The sequence below is a fragment of the Gossypium arboreum genome, chromosome 6 (assembly GCF_025698485.1).
Source record: "Gossypium arboreum isolate Shixiya-1 chromosome 6, ASM2569848v2, whole genome shotgun sequence".
NCBI classification, from domain to species: Eukaryota; Viridiplantae; Streptophyta; class Magnoliopsida; order Malvales; family Malvaceae; genus Gossypium; species Gossypium arboreum.
In genome coordinates, this window is record NC_069075.1 from 129,255,182 (window position 1) to 129,276,436 (window position 21,255).

The 21,255-nt window shown below is 38.5% G+C and overlaps 1 non-coding gene across 1 annotated transcript; it reads left to right on the plus strand.

Moving 5' to 3' along the window:
- The first annotated feature begins 9,746 nt into the window (after nt 1-9,746).
- LOC128294254 (small nucleolar RNA R71) lies at nt 9,747-9,852 on the plus strand. The gene has a single exon (XR_008284568.1). It is a non-coding gene; the product is annotated as a small nucleolar RNA R71 (small nucleolar RNA).
- The last annotated feature ends 11,403 nt before the right edge of the window (nt 9,853-21,255 follow it).

Below are 21,255 nucleotides of genomic sequence, written 5' to 3' on the forward strand. Positions count from 1 at the left end.
TTAAGTTGAAAAGTTATCAAGGTATGAAATTTGGGTCATGGATGAATATGCTAAAAATTAGAAATTTATGGTAGAAAATGAAAGGTTGTTGATAGATAAACAACTTTTACAAAATGATTTTTGATGAAAACATGATTTAGGGACTAAAATATAAAGTTGTGAAATTTGATGAAAAATTATGAAATTTTATGAATGCATGTGTTGTAAATTTTGTAATGGAATTTTGGTAAGGCTTGGAATAGGGAGTAAATTACACAAGTTTCATTTTACGAGCCAAGGGACGAAATCAGAATTTATGGAAAAGTTATGGGCAAAATGGTAATTTTGCCTAGGACGTAAATTGAGTCTGCCTAAATATGAAATATGATAAATTGATGTTATATTTACTCGTCTAGATCCGGATAGACCAAATTCAGAGTTAGAACAAGGAAAGAAGGAAAATGTCGAATTAGTAGATTTATGTACACGAATATTTGTTGAGGTAAGTTCGTGTAACTAGATTGTATATGTTTTTGTGCTTAAATTTAATGTTGTGTTTGTGAATTGCATAAATGCCATAAATATGTGAAAGGATCACGTACTTATTATAGCTTGATAAATGAATGTGTCTGATCAATAGTAATGCTCGATAAATGGTAGATGATAAAAATGTTACTTATATGCTTGAAATGAATGTGGAATGTGTCTATTTGAATTATATGTATGATTTAGAGCTATGAAATAATCACATGCTTGTTAATGCCTGAAAAATGTTAAATCCCGTTTGAATAAAGGAAAAATCGATGGATAAATGTGATTTTTTGAAATGAATGAAGTCCTGTATTTGTTGCTGACAGGATTTGGCTCAGACAAGTAATCCTATTGACTTCATTTATGAAAGGATCTAGCATGGATGGGTAATCCTGATATAAGTCCTCTCGAGCATATGTTATAGATTGGATTTAGTCCAGACGAGTAATCCAGATCAAGCTCCTTAGAGCATATATCATAAAAAGGATTTATGTGACAGCCCCAAATTGACCCTAGTCGGAAAGTGGTTTCGGGACCACAAAACCGAGTCATAAAAATAATTAATTGCTATATTCTATGCTTATTGTGGGTGTACATGCACATGTGGAAGTTTCATTCTCTAATTTTACCAATTGTATGAGAAATTATAAAATAGGGATCAATGCGAGACGTGGTGAAATATGATAGGCTAATTTTAAATGGCCTATTAATACATGTGGAAAAGTGTTTGTCCTTGCATGTCAAATTAGCCAAATTGGAGCATGATGGCCGGCCATGCTATGGGTGGAAACATGTCTCCAACATGTTAGACTAGTGATGCATGTAGGAAACAATAAAATAAGAAAGTTAGTATTAAAGAAATGGAAAAAGAAAATGATGATAACAAAAAAATAATAATGTGTAGATGCCCCTTTGCGTGACAAAAACAAAGAAAGAAAGAAAAGAAAATAGTTGTTCATCCTTTGGTAGTCTTGGCGAATAGAAGCAAGGGAAGAAGGGGAAGAGCTTGAGAAAAATCGGCTATGGTGGTTGCTAGACTAAGGTATGTTTGATGATATTCCATGAGATGCATGCATGCTTTAGTTGTTAGTTTAAGTTCTACCTAGCCCATGGTTTAGATTTCTTTTGCTATTTGATGGAGATGAAATTTACCATGGATGTTGTCTGTCTTGGTTGGTGTTTTGATGTTGTTGTAATGAAGCATGAAGAGGAGTGAGTTCAAATGTTTAATAAAAGGAGATTTTAGGTCATTGAGTTCTTGTTGTTGTGTGTGTATGTGCATGAGTATTCGCCATGCTATAGAATTCATGTTGCAAAATGATAAATGCTTGGTACATTCGGCTATAATGGGCATTAAGAGGGTGAAGTTTGAATTAGTTAAATGTTCATATAGGTTGTCTTGATGAAAAGAGAAAGAGAAGAATTAGATATCATATTTGGTGCTAGTGTGGTATATAAGGGTGTTGAACTTAAATAAGTAATATTCGCTAGCATGATAAGTATGAAATATTAAGTAGATGAGATAATTGATGGTGAAGTGGCTAATAGGGACTTTTAATGAAATCTATGCTAAGGCGAATGTATCAAATGCTAAATGTGCTTATGTATATTCGCCACCTAATTAAGCACATAGGTGGTGTTGAATTTAATCTTGCACATTCGGCCATATGGGTGTACACACTTGTGATACTATCCTTGATAAGGATAGTTGGCAATAGGGTGATAGCCTAAGGTTGTGAACCAAATAGTTCAAAAGCATGGGGTAGAAGGATAAGAATTTGTCATGTGTATCCTATGAAATGAAATTTTAATGTGTGATACAAATATTTTACAAAGTGGTTGAATGGGTTCATTTAATTGTTTAAGCTCAAGATCCTAAAGGAGAGGCGTCCAACAAGGGGAAATCAAAGGTCATCGAGTAGCCGACTTGGGATTATTTGCCCAACACAAGGTAAGTCATTAAGCATATATTTGGTGTTGATGTAAATGACCATAATATATACGCAATTGTGTTTAAATGAGTTGATGTGTAAATGAAAATGTATGTGTATGGAATGATGCCATTGTTGAATGTATAAAGGCAGCAACATGCATAAGGTATTGGTCTCGGCACTAAGTGTGCGGGTATAAATGGACACGGTGACAAGATTGGCACTAAGTGTGCGGGTTTAAAAATTGTACAGCACTAAGTGTGCGAACTGAAAATATATAGCACTAAGTGTGCGAGCTGAAAATATATAGCACTAAGTGTGCGAGCTGAAAATTATATAGCACTAAGTGTGCGAGCTGAAAATATATAGCACTAAGTGTGCGGATTCACTATATGCTCTTGCGTTACAATTGGCACTGAGTGTGCAACATTATCGAGTTAATCCCGGACAGCGGATCGGGTAAGTACCTTGAGCTCATGGCGAATAGGCACTATGGTCATGCTCGGGGTTGAGCTTGGTAAGCTTTAAATCTATGTGATGATTACAATTGTATGATTGTGGTGAAAATGAGTTGGTGTATAAAAATGACTCAAATATCTTATTGAATAGAATATGAAATGTGAATGTATGACTTGGTACGAGATTGAACCGAAAGGTCTAAGGAACTATGGTATAGTTCGATATGGATGGAACAATTAGCCTTGTTTCATTGTTTCACTTTGTGATGAATTTAGCTAATGGATAATTGTAAAGTGCTTATGACTTACTGAGTTATAAACTCACTCGGTGTTTTCTTGTCACCCATTTTAGGTCTCGTGGACTCGTCTCTTTTGTGTGCTCGGAACCGTCAACGAAGTCATCACACCGGCAAGCAATCTTTGGTATTGTCTTCGCATGTATAGGCTATTTTGTTTTGTTGAAATTTGGGTTGTAAATTTTAGCCATGCGAAAATGGCCCATATGGTTGGATGGATTTGGTTCCAAAACACTTATTCATGAGTCTTAAAATCTCAATTTTGATAAGGTGGTCATAATTTGTGATATGAATGATGGATGATTAGTTGGGTCATGGAGGAATTATGAAATAGGCATTGTTTGCCTTAGTAACAGATGCTGACAGCAGCAGTGATGTGAGATTGAAAAATCACTAAAAATAGTAGAAGTAGAATTAAATAGTGAATAAATTATGAAATTGAACCCTGATGAATCTACTTTCATATGGAAGAAACGAAACGGTCATTTGAGTCGGATTTTAAGAGATAATCAGGTTTTCGTGAAACAGGGCCAGAACAGTTTCTGGATCCCCTGATCCGACTTTGAAAATTCACTATAAATTAACCGGAGATAATTAGAAGTCATACTCTATATGTACAGATTTCTTTGTGAGTCTAGTTTCTTCAGAAACAAACGGCATAAGTTTTGAAGCCCTGTACAGGAAGATATCCAAGTCGTAGTGCACAAAGGTCAGTGTAGTCGAACCCTGAAACAGGGGAGACTTTAACTAATAAACTGTACTAATTTGCTCGACCAAAAATTCTAGAAAAAAATTTGTAGATGGAATTATGAGTCTAGTTTTAGGGAAAATTTACGGAACTGATTTTTGAGTTCTGGAACTCGAGATATGATTTTTAAGGTAACAGTGATGCAGTTTGCCAGCCTGCCCGGAACAGAAATTAATTATTTCCAAGAGAGAAATAAGGGAAGTAAGCCCGGTAACACCTTGTGGTCAAATCCAGTGATGGTCACGGGTTTGGGGTGTTACATTTTAGCCTTGACTGGTAATCCTATTGTATACATGTGTGACTCAAGAGTGTACTCTCAAATATAGTACCATATGGGTACCTAATCGCGATTTTTGTGTGACAGGATTTAAATATTTATAAAGAATTGTTCTTGAAACTAACTATTATCATGATGTAGGCAAGTGTACCTCTCGAATAGTAGTACAGTTTTAGCAAGACCGGATTGTCGAACCCAAAAGAACTAAAAGTACTAGTAATGACTGTCTTTTTATTATCTAGCCTAAGAATAAGGGGTTTTGTTCTAACTAATTAACTAAACTAAGAATTCACAGAAAATAGGATTGGGGGATTACTTTTGGAAAACGATTGAATTAAGACAATACCTAAGGAAGAATCCACCTAGACTTCACTTGTTATTCTGACTCCGAATCGGACAATTTATTCATTTAACTTGTTCCGTAGAGATCCCTAAGTTATGTTATTATCTATTCAAGACTAATAATGTCTAATCCCTAGATTGAATAGTTGAGACTTTTCTCTAATTAACAACCTAGGGTTGCATTAACTCGATCTATGGATCCCCTTATTAGGTTTCACCCTAATCCGTTAAAATCTTGTCACCCTATCTCTAGGCGCGTTATCAACTCTGCTTAATTATGACAATTGTACTCTTAGACAAGGTCTATTCCTCCTCTGAATAAAAGCTTAACTTGAATCAATATTCTGGAATATCAAAACAAGAATTAAGAACAAGCCAAATATTTATCATTTTATCATACAATTCAAAAAATAATAACAAGATTCGCCTTAGGTTTCATTCCCCTTAGGTATTTAGAGGATTTAGTTCATAACTAAAAATGAGAATATCTCAGAAGAATAATGAATACAGAACATAAAGAAAACCCAAAACTCCTGAAGGGAAATTGAGGGGAGATCTTCACTCTTGATAGTGAATCCAGCTTCTGAGATGGGTCAATCGGCTTCCCTTGAGCAGTTCCCTGCCTCCTTCTCGCTGCGTGCTCTTTCTTCCTCCTCTAGGGTGTATTTATAGGCTTTGGAATGCCTAAGAACCCTCGAAATTAGCCTTTTTTGAATTGGACTCAACTTGGGTACAGTAGGGACACGCTTGTGTGACACGCCCGTGTGCGATTACTTCAGGTCGTGCTCAAGCCTGTTAGAATGGCATGAGCATGTGTTCTACTCATGTGAGTCATGCTTCGATTTTGCAAAATTTACACGGCTGTGTGGTCTTCCCGTGTGAGGAAGTCCAGGCCGTGTTGATTTCGTACTTTGGCCTATTTTCTCTGTTTTTGTCCCGTTTCTCGTTCCTTTCGCTCTCCTATGCTCGCCTAAGTATAAAACATGAAATTAAAGCATTAGAAACATCGAATTCACCAATTCTAAGGAAAAATCATCCATAAAATGTGTTAAGCATGGGGTAAAAATATGTATAAATTACAGTTTATCAAATACCCCACACTTAAACATTTGGTTGTCCTTAAGCAAAATCCTCAACTCATAATCAAAATAAATCCTTCTCAACTTATAATTTCTATCGATAATATCTCAAAATAATCCATAAGTAATCATACATTGAGAATTCAACTAAAAGAACATTAGAGCTTCAAATATTCCTGGTTGAGTATTTAATCATGCAAAACTTAGGCATCTCCCCTTATCTAAGTGGTTATCTCTATTTGAAATCTCACGGAGTTTAACATCCTCAATAAAGATTCACTCAAATCACTCAAAGTGTTTAAGAACAATGAAAGTATCACTCATCAGTCAATATGAAAAGTTATTACCATAGGCTTGCATGAAAATCAAATCTCCACCACTATAAATTGAAATGATACATCAATCAAAAGGTCTTTAGACGGTTGTAACGTGGCTTTAGTTAGGGGGTGTGGTCACAAGCTGAAAGAAACTGTTAGAATCGAGATTGAATTGAAAAATCACTTAACTAGAAACAGATTTAATCATCACTTGCGTACAACAGAGATTCTTCTCAGAATATGGAATTTAAATACTTAAGCTCAAAAACAAAAGATTACTACTAATGTGTATACACACTTTTTTTTAGAACAAGTCAAATAACATAGACTAACTATTAAGAACAAGACATAGTTGAGCAACTATTTCAATTCAAATCTCGACAAAAATAGGGATCAAATTTAATTTAGGGGATTTCAACAATAATGGGTTAAGGGTTAATATTAAGCGTAATACAAGAAATGGCTTGTTAGCTCGACGGGGTTTAATAAGGGTTAATCGTGGAGGTAAGCTTTTCATGACATTAGTTGGTTAATCTTAAGTGCCTTTCTCATTTTGACAAATCACATCAAATAGTGTGGTCTTGACATGCATAATCAAGCAAGTTCTAGAATAACAGTTCAATACTGACTTACTCAAAATGAAAGTGAGCATGAAAGAATTAATAGATGCTCTTGAAGGCTCAAGATCTCACAAAAATTATGGCTTTTTGATGTTTAAACTTGTGAATTTCAATTTAAGATAATACCTAGACTTGGGGAAACAACCTAACATTTTGAATTCTTAAAAATCAACTTATCATGCTTGATTTTCTAGTGTCTTTAAAGTTTAAATAATCAGTGCATGAATGCCTATGTTTTAATTTAAGATATATCAATAAAAATCATAAATCCATCAAAATTTATCCTAAACATGATATGAGAGCTTTTCAAGAGAACAAGGTAATCATTCAAGGATTTTTGTGATAGTAAAATGAATATCCCCCCCACACTTAAGATGTACATTGCCCTCAATGTACAAAGATAGATATATTGATAAATATAAATATAGGTTCATAAGATAGGAGAGAAGTGAAACTTCCTAAATTAAAAATGGATGAAATTCCTAGATTAGCGAGAGCGAGTTATTGGAAATAAAGCTGGAGGGCAAACATGATTCTAAAGAACAAAAGGAGAATTGAGGGAATAATCTGATAATAATAATAACGATAAGCCGAGCTTAAAAACAAATGAATCTTCAAAAAAATAAGAAAAAAAAAATAAGAGGAATAATTTATATTTATTTATTTATATATATTTTTCAAGTGGCACGGCCGGAGCACACACCCGTATTGCTCTTGTCCCGTCCGTGCTTGTCGCAATTTGAGATATCGTTACACGACCTATTGGCCCACCCGTCTGTATAGACCGTGTGGCTACATGATTGTGCCATACGACTGTGTGTGATGTGGTTTGTTTCTCCCACGGTTGTGTACCTATGCACAGACTCGTGTTCTTTTGACAGTGTCGTCCACGGGTGCTCGGCATGGGCGTGCAATGTTGTTTTGGCAGGTTCTCCCACGATGATGTCACACGGCCGTGGCAATTTGTCGTAGCCCATGTTTAGGGAAAATCTTTGCCCTCTTTCCACGCGGTCCTAAGCACGCCCGTGTGCATGGCCGTGTCTGTGTGGTAAACCTGTATTCAAGAGCTCCGTTAGTAAGTTAGGTGTTAAACACTAAAATTGAAAGAAGTTAGTATAGTTAGTGCTCGGGTTGCCTCCTGATAAGCGCTTATTTATAGTCTAAGCTCTACTTACCTCTCCATTGAATGGTCATGGTGGTTCGAGGAGTTTATACTCCTCATTCCTGCTATCATTGTCATCAAAATAAGGTTTTAGACGGGTGTTGTTTACCTTAAAAGTGCCAAACTTGATATGACTTACCTCGACTATACCGAATAGAAAAATGCTAAGTACCGTAAGAGGGATTTCTTCATTCGGTTTGGTAGTGAAAATGTGAGGATCTGCGATATCTAATAATACTTTATCTCCAACCTTAAGTTGATTTGGGAAGGTATTGAGCTCGTTTTGGCGTAGTTTTGGTTTATCGTGTGTTCTCAGTTTATGCGTCCGTGATTCATCTAGCTCCTCGATTTGTAGCCTTCAATCTTCATGAATAGGTCCTCTGCTACTGCTTGAGAATGGCTCATGTACTTCCTTCAGACTCATTTCCTGCAAAGTAGGTTGCACCATATTGTCAGTTTTAGTAGAATGGTTTAGACGATCACCTTCAATTTCTTATGTGTTTCCAGAATTGAAAGCTTGAAGGGTGATTGTTTCATCTCCCATACGAAGTGTGAGCTCACCTGTGCCAACATAAATAATCGTTTTAGCAGTTGCAAAAAAAGGCCTTCCTAAAATCAAAGTAGTGTTGCTATCCTCCTCTATGTCTAGAACAAAGAAGTCAACGGGAAATATAAATTTATCGATTTTAACTAGCACATCTTCAATAATACCCCTAGGAAATCTTATAGTTTTATCTGCTAATTGAATGCTCATCCTAGTCTGTTTGGGTTTTCCAAGACCTAATTATTTGAACATTTTGTAGGGCATAACGTTAATACTAGCCCCTAAATCAGCTAATGCATTATTAATATATAAACTACCAATTAAGCAAGGAATCGTACAACTCCCCGGATCTTTTAGTTTGTTGGGTAGTTTATTCTGTAGAATAGCTAAGCAAATTGCATTTAGCTCCACATGCAACGCCTCATCCAACTTTCACTTATTTGCTAAAAGCTCCTTTAAAAATTTCATTGCGTTTGGCATCTGCGATAGAGCTTCAGTAAACGGTAAGTTAATATGTAATTATTTTAAGAGTTTAAGGAATTTACCAAATTGTTCATCTGAGCGGTCTTTCCTTTTCACGTTGGGGTATGGCACACGAGGTTTATATTTGACATTCACTAATTTGTTTTTATTATGACCTACCTCACCTTGACCTCTACTCACCACAGTTTCTTGCCTCGGTTCTGGCTGAGGCTCAACGAATCCTTCTTCATCTTGAACATTAATCGTGTTGAGCTGTTCCCTTGGGTTGGGTTCAATATTACTTGGCAAGCTACCTTATGGTCATTCGAAGATTAGTTTGGACAGCTAGCCTATCTGAGTTTCGAGCCCTTGGATCGACACTTGTTGATTTTTAAGTGTTGTCTCGGTGTTCTGGAAATGGGTTTCTAACACCGAGATAAATTTAGACAACATCTCTTCAAGGTTTGGTTTCTTTTCCTGTTGATAGGGTGGTTGTTGAAAACCTGGAGGATGTTGTGGTCTTTGATTTCCTTGACCGCCCCACGAGAAATTGGGATGGTTCCTCCAACCTGCATTATAAATGTTACTATTTGGGTTATTTTGGGATCTAGAGTTATTGTTACCCATGTATTGGACTTGTTCCTCCTCAATGCTAGGGTTGAAGGGTTGATACTCTATGCATGCTCCTCATCCATTCGACTCGCACCTCATTACTAGATGTACCTGAGTAGAACCAAGGAAACCATCAATCTTTTTATTTAGAAGTTCTACCTGGTTTGACAACATAGTAACCGAATCGACGTTATAAACGCCTGCTGTTTTAGTTGGATTAGTCCTCATGACTTGCCATTGATTATTATTCAGTGACATCTCTTCGATAAATTCGTCAGCCTCTTCAGGTGTTTTATTGTTGATGGTTCCCTTAGCTGCTGCATCAATCATTTGCCTTGTCGAGAGGTTCACACCATTGTAGAATGTTTGAACTTGCAACCATAGAGGTAATCCATGGTGAGGACACCTTCGCAGTAGGTCCTTGTATCTCTCCCATGCATCGTAAAAAGTTTCTAAGTCCATCTGCACAAATGAAGAGATATCATTACGTAATTTGGCTGTTTTAGCTGGTGGGAAATATTTTAATAAAAAATTTTCGGTCATTTGTTCCCAAGTAGTAATTGACCCTCGTGGTAACGAGTTCAAACACTTTTAGCTTAGCTCCTCAATAAAAAAGGGAATAACTGAAAACGAATGGCATTGTCAGAAATGCCATTAATTTTAAATGTATCACAGAATTCCAGAAAATTTGCCAAGTGAGTGTTTGGATCCTCATCCTGTAAACCATCAAATTGAACAAATCGTTGTATCATTTGAATAGTGTTAGGTTTTAGTTCAAAATTATTTGTAGCAATAGCAGGCCTAACTATACTTGACTCAGTTCCTATTAAAGTAGGTTTAGCATAATCATACATAGTACGAGGAGCAGGATTTTGATTTGCTAGTTCAACGGGTATTACAGGAGGTAGCTGATTGTCTTGGTTTCCAGCCATCTCCTCGGTTGGGGTTTCAATATCTTCCTCTTGTTTGTTCTCTGTGTATCTTAAGCTTCGCCTTATTTCTCTTTGGTTTCTGCGAACTGTGTGATCGATTTCTTCTTCAGAAAGTAGTGGTCCTGACGGGTTTCTTCTAGTCATAAACTATAAAAACCTGCCAAGAGAAAGAAAAAGTAAATTAATAAATAATAATAATAATAAAATAGAATTAACTTACAAGAAAAATAAATGGCTAAAGTAATAAAAATTAAGCGTTCCTAATATTTTAGTACCCCGACAATGGCCCCAAAAACTTGATCACGATTTTTGTGTGTCAGGTTTTAAATATTAATAAAGAATCGTTCTTGAACTAACTATTATCATGATGTAGGCAAGTGTACCTATCAAACAGTAGTACAGTTTTAGCAAGACCGGATTTTCGAACCCAAAGGAACTAAAAACACTAGTAATGACTGTCTTTTTATTATCTAGCCTAAGAATAAGGGGTTTTGTTCTAACTAATTAATTAACTAAACTAAGAATTCACAGAAAATAGGATTGGCGGATTACTTTTGGAAAACGATTGAATTAAGACAATACCTAAGGAAGAATCCACCTAGACTTCACTTGTTATTCTGACTCCAAATCGGATGATTTATTCATTTAACTTGTTCCGTACAGATCCTTAAGTTATGTTATTATCCCTATTCAACATTAATAACGTCTAATCTCTAGATTGAATAGTTGAGACTTTTCTCTAATTAACACCCTAGGGTTGCATTAACTCGATCTATGGATCCCCTTATTAGGTTTCACCCTAATCTGGCAAAATCTTGTCACCCTATCTCTAGGCGCGCAATCAACTCCGCTTAATTATGACAATTGTACTCTTAGACAGGGTCTATTCCTCCTCTGAATAAAAACTTAACTTGAATCAATATCCTGGAATATCAAAACTAGAATTAAAAACACATAGTTAAGAATAAGCCAAATATTTATCATACAATTCAGAAAACAATAACAAGATTCATCTTAAGTTTCATTCCCCTTAGGTATTTAGGGGATTTGGTTCATAACTAAAAAGGAAAACATCTCAGATGAATAATGAATACAAAACATAAAGAAAACCCAAAACTCCTGAAGGGAAATTGAGGGGAGATCTTTAGTCGTGATGGTGAATCCAGCTTCTGAGATGGATCAATCGGCTTCTCTTAAGTAGTTCCCTGCCTCCTTCTCGCTACGTGCTCTTTCTTCCTCTTCTAGGTTGTATTTATAGGCTTTGGAATGCCTAAGAACCCTCAAAATTAGCCTTTTCCAAATTGGACTCAACTTGGGCTTGGTAGGGACACGCCTGTGTGCGATTATTTCAGGCCATGCTTGAGCTTGTTAGAATGGGATGGGCGTGTGTTCTAGCCATGTGAGTCGTGCTTCGATTCTGCGAAAATGACACGGCTGTGTGGTCTACCCGTGTGAGGAAGTCCAAGCCGTGTTGATTTCGTATTTTGGCTCATTTTCTCTATTTTTGGTTCATTTCTCGTTCCTGTAACACCCCTAACTCGTGGCCGACGCCGGTGTCAGACACGAGGGGTTAACGAGACAAATCCTCTTAAAGTACCGACCAATTTGGCATTTCTGGACAGGCTGGAAAACTGCGTCACCGTCGCCTTAAAAATCATATCTCGCGTTCCAAAACTCGGAAACTGGTTTCGTAAATTTTCCCTGAATTTAGACTCATATATCCATCCATGGATTTATTTTTAGAATTTTTGGTTGGGCCAATTGGTACAGTTTATTAGTTAAAGTCACCCATGTTACAGGGATCGACTGCTCTGACCTCCGCGCGTTACAACTTGAATATCTTTCTGTACAGGGCTTTAATACTGGTGCCGTTTGTTTCTAATGAAACTAGACTCAAAATGGAATCTGTACATATAAGGCATGACTCCTAATTCTTTCTGGAAAATTTATGGTAAATTTTCAAAGTCACGACAGGGGACCCAGAAATCGTTCTGGCCCTGTCTCACGAGAACTTTAATATCTCCCAGTATACTGCTCATATGGTCGTTTCGTTTTGTCCATATAAAATAGATTCATCAAGGATCAGTTCCATAATTTACTCACTATTTAATTCTACTTATACTATTTTTAGTGATTTTTCAATCTCATCTCACTGCTGCTGTCCGCAACAGTTACTGCAGTAGACTATGCCAATTTCATGAATTTTTCCTTGGCCTTAATCATCCATCATACATGACACAAATTATGGTCACCTTAACAAAATTTGAGTTTCTAAGACTCGTGGCTATAGGTTCTAGCATCCCACTCGACGACCACATAGGCCATTTTCACATGGCTTAAAGTTTACAACCCACAATTCGACAAAATATAATAGCCTATACATGCCAAATGTTCTTCAACAACAAAAAAAGTAATACCACAAGATTTCAGCCGGTGTGATGACTTCAACGGCGGTTCGAGCACACAAACAAGACGAGTCCCAGTGACCTAAAATGGGTGACAAGAAAACACCGAGTGAGTTTACAACTCAGTAAGTCATAAGCATTTATCAATCCACTAATAAAGTCACTACAACATGTACGACAAGCGAGGCTAGGTACTCATCCATATCGAATCTATACCATAATACCTCGGACCTTTCGGTCCAATCTCGTACCAAGTCATACATCCACATTTCATAATCTACACAACAAGATAATCGAAGTATTTTTCACACATTAACTCATTTTCCAGCACAACCATACAATTTCAATCATCACATAGATTTAAGGCTTACCAATTCAACCCCAAGCATGGACGTATTTTCTATTCATCATGAGCTCGAGGTACTTACCCGATCCGCTGTCCGTGATCAACTCGATAATATCGCACACTCAGTGCCAATAGTGATGCAAAAGCATATAATAAGTCCGCACACTTAGTGCTATATAATCAGCTCGCACACATAGTGCTATATAATCAAATTCGCACACTTAGTGCTGTACAAATTTTAAATCCGCACACTTAGTGCCAATCTTGTCACCGTGTCCATTTATACCCGCACACTTAGTGCCAAGACCAATACGTTATGCATTTTACTACCTTTATACATTCAACAATGGCATCATTCCATACACATACATTTCCACTTACACATCAATTCATTAAACACAATTGCATATATATATTATGATCATTTAAATCAATGCCAAATATATGCTTTATGACTTACCTTATATTGGATGAAACGATTTCCAATCGACTACTCGATTATCTTTCCTTTGCCTTTGCTTGATTCTCCACCTCTAGCTTCTTGGGCTAAATTTAACAAATAAATTGGTTTTATCATTTGAGCATCGGAAGAGGAATTCAAGATGCCTAGCCAACATATAAATATCTACTCATTAGGCATCAAAGTCGCATATGTACAAAATCATGAATCGAACTCAACACCTTAGTTAGTATTCCTCTTAGCCGAATTTTCTAAGCCAAGAATAGGCATCAATATGCTTGCCTCTAACCGAATGCATGCACACCAATTTCCCCTCATGTGGCGAATATGCATGCCCATGTTGAGGCCGATTATGCACTTAATACCACACAAAACAGCATGCATTTTACTAACTAACGCATTACATATTGTAGCTCAATACACATCTCTCATGTACTACATAACCGAAAACATCATCCCAAGCAAATACATACCTTGAAATAGTATATATGTCATACCAATTCATCATGTGCAAACACATATTCAAAGCTCAAATCTTACCTACCATGCAACATGCATGAATCATACTTGTGGATATACCATGACCGAATACATCACAACACCATCATTTTGGTCATGATTAAGCAAAGAACTTAATGTCTCACTCAAAAATACTAAAAAGAAAGTCCAAGAGCCATCAATCCCCCATCACATACACCATTAACAAGCTTCATATTTAACATGCAATGGCATTAACACAAAATCCACCTTGGCCAAATACCATTTCCATGGCATAACAAGGATTTGAACTATGGCTAACATGCACATCAAGTTAGCAACCAAAACAAGCATGAATCTCATGACACAACCTCAAACATACCTTAATCTTGATGCAAGTATAGCCAAATCTCCTTCTAGTTCTCTTCTAAACCAAGCATGAAGCAAAAATCCTCCCTTTTTCCTTAGTATTTTCGGCCAAAGAAGAGAAAAATGGATGAACAAAATTTTTCTTTTCTCCTCCACAATGCACGGCAAGGGGGGGTTTCACTCACACACACACATTTTTTTTCTTTCTTTATTACCCATACTCATTTGTTTATTGTTTCTCCTAGTGCACCAACAAAACATGTTTCATGACATGTTTAGCCCATGATTCCTTGTCATGGCGGCCACTTCATGTTAGGGGAAATTTGACATGCAAATCCCTTATTTTTGCATGCATTATCAACTAGTCATCCCACATTTCCCCATCATACTTTCAATGTTTACTACTAGGCCCTTTCTAGTGAAATTCACATTTATAACTCTAAATCGAAACATCAAAATGTCACACATGAATTAACACATATTATAGGCATCAAAATAAATTATAAATTATTTTTATGCCTCGGTTTTAATGGTCCCGAAACCACATCCCGACTAGGGTCAATTTTGGGATGTCACAACTCTCCCCACTTAAGAAATTTTCGTCCCCGAAAATCTTACCGTAAATAGGCTCGGTATCGCTCTTTCATAGAGTCCTCAAGTTCCCAAGTGGCTTCTTCAATTCCGTGTTTATGCCACAACACCTTCACTAACGGGATTTTCTTATTGCGTAACTCTTTTACTTCACGCATCATAATGCGAACCGGTTCCTCTTCATAGCTCAAATTAGGTGAATCTCAATCTCGGATGGAGCAATTACGTGCGATGGATCGACCTATATCGTCAAGCATCGAGACATGAAAACGTTGTGAATCCTTTCGAGCTCGGGGGCAAAATTAATCGATATGCGATCGCCCAACTCGTTCGGATACTTCATATGGCCCGATAAACCTCGGACTCAATTTGCCCTTACGACCAAATCTAAGCACCTTCTTCCAAGGTGAAACTTTGAGAAAGACCTTGTCTCCAACCCGATATTCAATATCTTTTCTTTTCAAATCCGCATACGACTTTTGGCGATCCGGCGACTTTCAAACTTTCACGAATTACTCGAACTTTTGCTCGGCATCCTTAACCAAATCAACCTCAAGAATTTACCTTCACTAAGTTCATCCAGAATAATGGGGTACGGCATTTACGACCGTATAAAGCCTCGTAAGGCGCCATCTTAATGCTTGATTGAAAGCTATTGTTGTAGGCGAATTCAATCAAAGGTAAATACCGTTCCATGAACCACTAAACTCAAGGATGCAACATCTCAACATATCCTCGAGTATTTGAATTATCCGTTCGGATTGACCATCGGTTTGGGGATGAAAAGCGGTGCTAAAATGCAGCTTGGTACCCAAAGCATCTTGCAATTTCTTCCAAAATCGCGACGTGAATCTTGGGTCTCTATCCGACACGATAGAAATAGGCACCCGTGTAATCTCACAATCGAGAAACGTACAATTCCGCTAATTTGTCCATTGAAAAATCCGTGCGACGGGGATAAAGTGAGCCGACTTAGTTAGTCTATCGACAACGACCCAAATCGCATCCTTCTTACTCATCGACAATGGCGGTCCGGATACAAAGTCCATTGTGACTCGATCCCATTTCCATTCGGGTATCATGATCGGCTGAAGTAATCCCGATGGCACTTGATGTTCCGCTTTCACTTGTTGACATATCAGACACCTTGAAACAAATTCAGAAATGTCTCGTTTCATACCGGGCCACCAAAATTGGCGTTTCAGGTCATTGTACATTTTAGTACTACCGGGTGGATTGACATTCGACTACAATGGGCTTCATTTAGAATTATCGAAATAAGTTCAATTCTTTGGAACACACAGACGACTTCTAAACCTTAAACAATCGTCATCATCAATTTGAAACTCTGATTCCTTGCTCAGAACACACTCAGCCCGTTTTGCAAGCAACTCCTCATCAACTTTTTGAGCTTCCCGAATTTGATGAGCCAACAATGGTTTGGCCTTCAATTGGCTACTAACACATTGTCGGGTAGAATAGACAAGTGTACATTCATCGCTCGTAAAGCAAACAGTGATTTCCGACTTAAGGCATCCGCAACCACATTGGCCTTTCCCGGGTGATAATCAATAACGAGTTCATAATCTTTTAACAACTCGAGCCATCGTCTTTGTCGCAGATTTAAGTCTCTTTGAGTCATCAAATATTTGAGACTTTTGTGATCCGAATACACATGGCACTTCTCACCAAATAAGTAATGTCGCCATATCTTTAAGGCGAATACGATGGCGACCAATTCGAGATCATGGGTCGGATAATTTTTCTCATGTGGCTTTAATTGTCTCGACGCATAGGCCACAACTCGCCCTTCTTGCATCAATCGCAACCCAACCCAAGTAGGGATGCGTCACTATAAATGACAAACTCTTTGCCCGATTCGGGTTGCACTAGAATTGGGGCTTCATCAAATAAGCTTTCAGTTGATCGAAACTTTTCGACATTTCTCCGTCCATTCGAACTTAACATCCTTTTGGAGTAAGCCGTCATTGGCGTGGCTATCGTCGAGAAACCTTTACAAATCGTCGGTAATAACCGCAAGCCCCAAAAAGCTCCTAACCGGTAACATTCCTTGGTGGTCTCCAATCGACTATGGCGAATTTTGTTCGGGTCCACCACGACACCGATGCGGACACCACGTGCCCCAAAAGCTAACCTCTTTCAACCAAAATTCACATTTCTTGAACTTTGCGTATAAGCGCTTATCTCGTAAGATTTGCAACACTAGCCTCGGTGTTCAAGATGCTCGGTTTCATCTCTCGAATAGACCAAAATGTCATCGATAAATACAACTACGAACCGATCCAAGTATGGCTGAAAATTCTATTCATTAAATCCATAAACACCGCAGGGCATTAGTGAGCCCAAACGGCATCACCAAGAATTCGTAGTGACCATACCTCGTTCTAAAAGCGGTTTTGGGTATGTCCGATTCTCGGACCCTCAACCGATAGTACCCGACCTCAAATCTATCTTTGAAAACACCGAGGCTCCCTTTAATTGATCAAACAAATCGTCAATTCGTGGCAATGGATATTTATTCTTTATCGTCACTTTATTGAGTTGACGATAGTCGATGCACAACCTCATGGTTCCGTCCTTCTTCTTCACAAACAATACAAGCGCCCCATGGAGAAAAACTCGGTCGAGCGAAACCTCTATCCGTCAATTCTTGCAATTGAACCTTCAATTCCTTTAATTCCGTTAATGCCATACGACGGGGCTATTGAAATCGGCGTAGTACCGGTACAACCGATGCGAATTCCACTTCTCGAACCGGTGGCAATCCGGTAACTCCTCGGAAAAACATCGAATACTCACAAACCACTGGTACCGATTCGAGTTTCCTTTCCGTCTCTTTACTCCCAAACACATACGCAAGGTATGTTTCACACCCTTTTCACATATCTTGACGGTCATAGAAGATATTATTGCGGCACTCCTTTAAATCAAGAGACTCGACTCGGACTACCTCATTATTTGCACTCCTCAAATTAATGGTTTTCCTTTGCGATCCACCTTGCATCATGTACGGTCACCAATCCATACCAAGAATAACATCAATTCATGAAATGGTAGAAGCATCGGATCGGTGGGAAAGCAGATTCTCGAATTATTAGGGGCATCTCTTGCACACTTTATCAACAAGCACGTATTGACCCAAAGGGTTTGACACTCGAATTACGAACTCAAGAGACTCAACGGTAGAGTCTTCTTTGGATGCTAAGGTTTCACATACATATGAGTGAGTAGAGCGGGGTCAATCAATGCAATCACAATAGTATCAAAGAGAGTAAAAGTACCGGTGATAACGTCGGGGAGGATGCCTCCTCTCGTATGCGGATGGCATATGCTCTAGCAGAGCACGGGTCTCGGATCGGACGGCCAGTATTAGAGGCTCCTCTCGATTACCACCCTACCTCCAGAGATTCTCGGGGCCTACCTCCGGCCGTCGTTCCACTAGGTCTTGCACCTTGCGTCTTATTCCTCTCATCTAGCTCCGTGCAATCTCTAATGAAGTGGTCCTTGAACCGCATCCATATGAGCCCTATTAATGACTTACCCCAACATTCACCTAGGTGTCGTCTTCCACATTGGGGGCATTCGGGTCTCTCTTGGACGATTATTGCCCACACTAGCTCTGAAGTAGCTCGGGAGTCCGTCAATGGTCGGGCTCTAATGGAAATTCCTTGATCGTCCTCGACTTCTTGGTGTCCTCCACGAACCTCTTTACAGCCGAGAACGGAGCTTTACTGTCGATCTTTTACGGTAATCTCTTGCTTCAAATTCAGCCTTCTTCTTCTCCTCCCAAGTTCTTCCGCCTTGCGAGCTCGTTCGACTAGTGTCACGAACTCCTTTATCTCCAAAATTCCCACTAGTAACTTTAACTCTTCATTCAATCCTTCTTCAAATCTTTTGCACATCGCAACCTCATCAGCCACACACTCCGAGCATACCGACTAAGTCTTACGAACTCATGTTCAGTATTCAGAGATCTGATCATCCGGCCTTGCTTGAGTTCCAAGAATTCCTTACGCTTCGATCGATGAACCGTTGACTAATGTATTTCTTTCGAAATTGGATTGGAAGAAATCCCAAGTAACTCGTTCATTTGGGACTATGGAAATTAAAGTCCTCCACCAATAGTAAGTGAGTCTCTTAACAAGGATATAGCACACTTAAGACATTCGTCGGTGTGCATGACGTTCATCTAACACTCTAATGGTGTTATCGAGCGAACTCGGCCTTTTCGGCATCGTCAAGAACTATGGCCTTGAACTCCTCGCCCCACGCTTCCTAATCAAGTCCACAGGTGGTTTACTCACCTCACAGGATCGATGAATGGAGGCATTGCGAGTCTTGGGGTGGAGTATTTAAATTCGGAATGGTTGGACAGCCGGGTTGGTTCGGGCATATTCGCGACCCACTCATTCATCATAGTGAAGAAGGCTTGTTTCGCCCTTCATTTTGATTATTCGCGGATGGTGAGGCTCAACAGGCGGTGTCCCTTGCGCAGGAGCAGCCGCTACACTTTCAACGTCATCCGCCAAGGGTCTCTCTACCGGGTTCCATCGCTAATTAAAACAAAAATTTCAACCGTCGAAGTCATCACATTATTAAGCACTATCAATTTGGCATGTATAGCTAGACTCACACGCGCTATGGTAGTCCTAGAACCGACTAAACCATAGCTCTGATACCAATAAAATTGTAACACCCTAACTTCGTGGCCGGACGCGGTGCCGGACACGAGGGTTCTGAGACAAATCCTCTTAAAGTACCGACCAATTTGGCATTTCTGGACAGGCTGGAAAACTGCGTCACCGTCGCCTTAAAAATCATATCTCGCGTTCCAAAACTCGGAAACTGGTTTCGTAAATTTTCCTGAATTTAGACTCATATATCCATCCATGGATTTATTTTAGAATTTTGGTTGGGCCAATTGGTACAGTTTATTAGTTAAAGTCACCCATGTTACAGGGATCGACTGCTCTGACCTCCGCGCGTTACAACTTGAATATCTTTCTGTACAGGGCTTTAATACTGGTGCCGTTTGTTTCTAATGAAACTAGACTCAAAATGGAATCTGTACATATAAGGCATGACTCCTAATTCTTTCTGGAAAATTTATGGTAAATTTTCAAAGTCACGACAGGGGACCCAGAAATCGTTCTGGCCCTGTCTCACGAGAACTTTAATATCTCCCAGTATACTGCTCATATGGTCGTTTCGTTTTGTCCATATAAAATAGATTCATCAAGGATCAGTTCCATAATTTACTCACTATTTAATTCTACTTATACTATTTTTAGTGATTTTTCAATCTCATCTCACTGCTGCTGTCCGCAACAGTTACTGCAGTAGACTATGCCAATTTCATGAATTTTTCCTTGGCCTTAATCATCCATCATACATGACACAAATTATGGTCACCTTAACAAAATTTGAGTTTCTAAGACTCGTGGCTATAGGTTCTAGCATCCCACTCGGCGACCACATAGGCCATTTTCACATGGCTTAAAGTTTACAACCCACAATTCGACAAAATATAATAGCCTATACATGCCAAATGTTCTTCAACAACAAAAAAAGTAATACCACAAGATTTCAGCCGGTGTGATGACTTCAACGGCGGTTCCGAGCACACAACAAAGATCGAGTCCCGGTGACCTAAAATGGGTGACAAGAAAACACTGAGTGAGTTTACAACTCAGTAAGTCATAAGCATTTATCAATCCACTAATAAAGTCACTACAACATGTACAGCAAAGCGAGGCTAGGTACTCATCCATATCGAATCTATACCATAATACCTCGGACCTTTCGGTCCAATCTCGTACCAAGTCATACATCCACATTTCATAATCTACACAACAAGATAATCGAAGTATTTTTCACACATTAACTCATTTTCCAGCACAACCATACAATTTCAATCATCACATAGATTTAAGGCTTACCAATTCAACCCCAAGCATGGACGTATTTTCTATTCATCATGAGCTCGAGGTACTTACCCGATCCGCTGTCCGTGATCAACTCGATAATATCGCACACTCAGTGCCAATAGTGATGCAAAAGCATATAATAAGTCCGCACACTTAGTGCTATATAATCAGCTCGCACACATAGTGCTATATAATCAAATTCGCACACTTAGTGCTGTACAAATTTTAAATCCGCACACTTAGTGCCAATCTTGTCACCGTGTCCATTTATACCCGCACACTTAGTGCCAAGACCAATACGTTATGCATTTTACTACCTTTATACATTCAACAATGGCATCATTCCATACACATACATTTCCACTTACA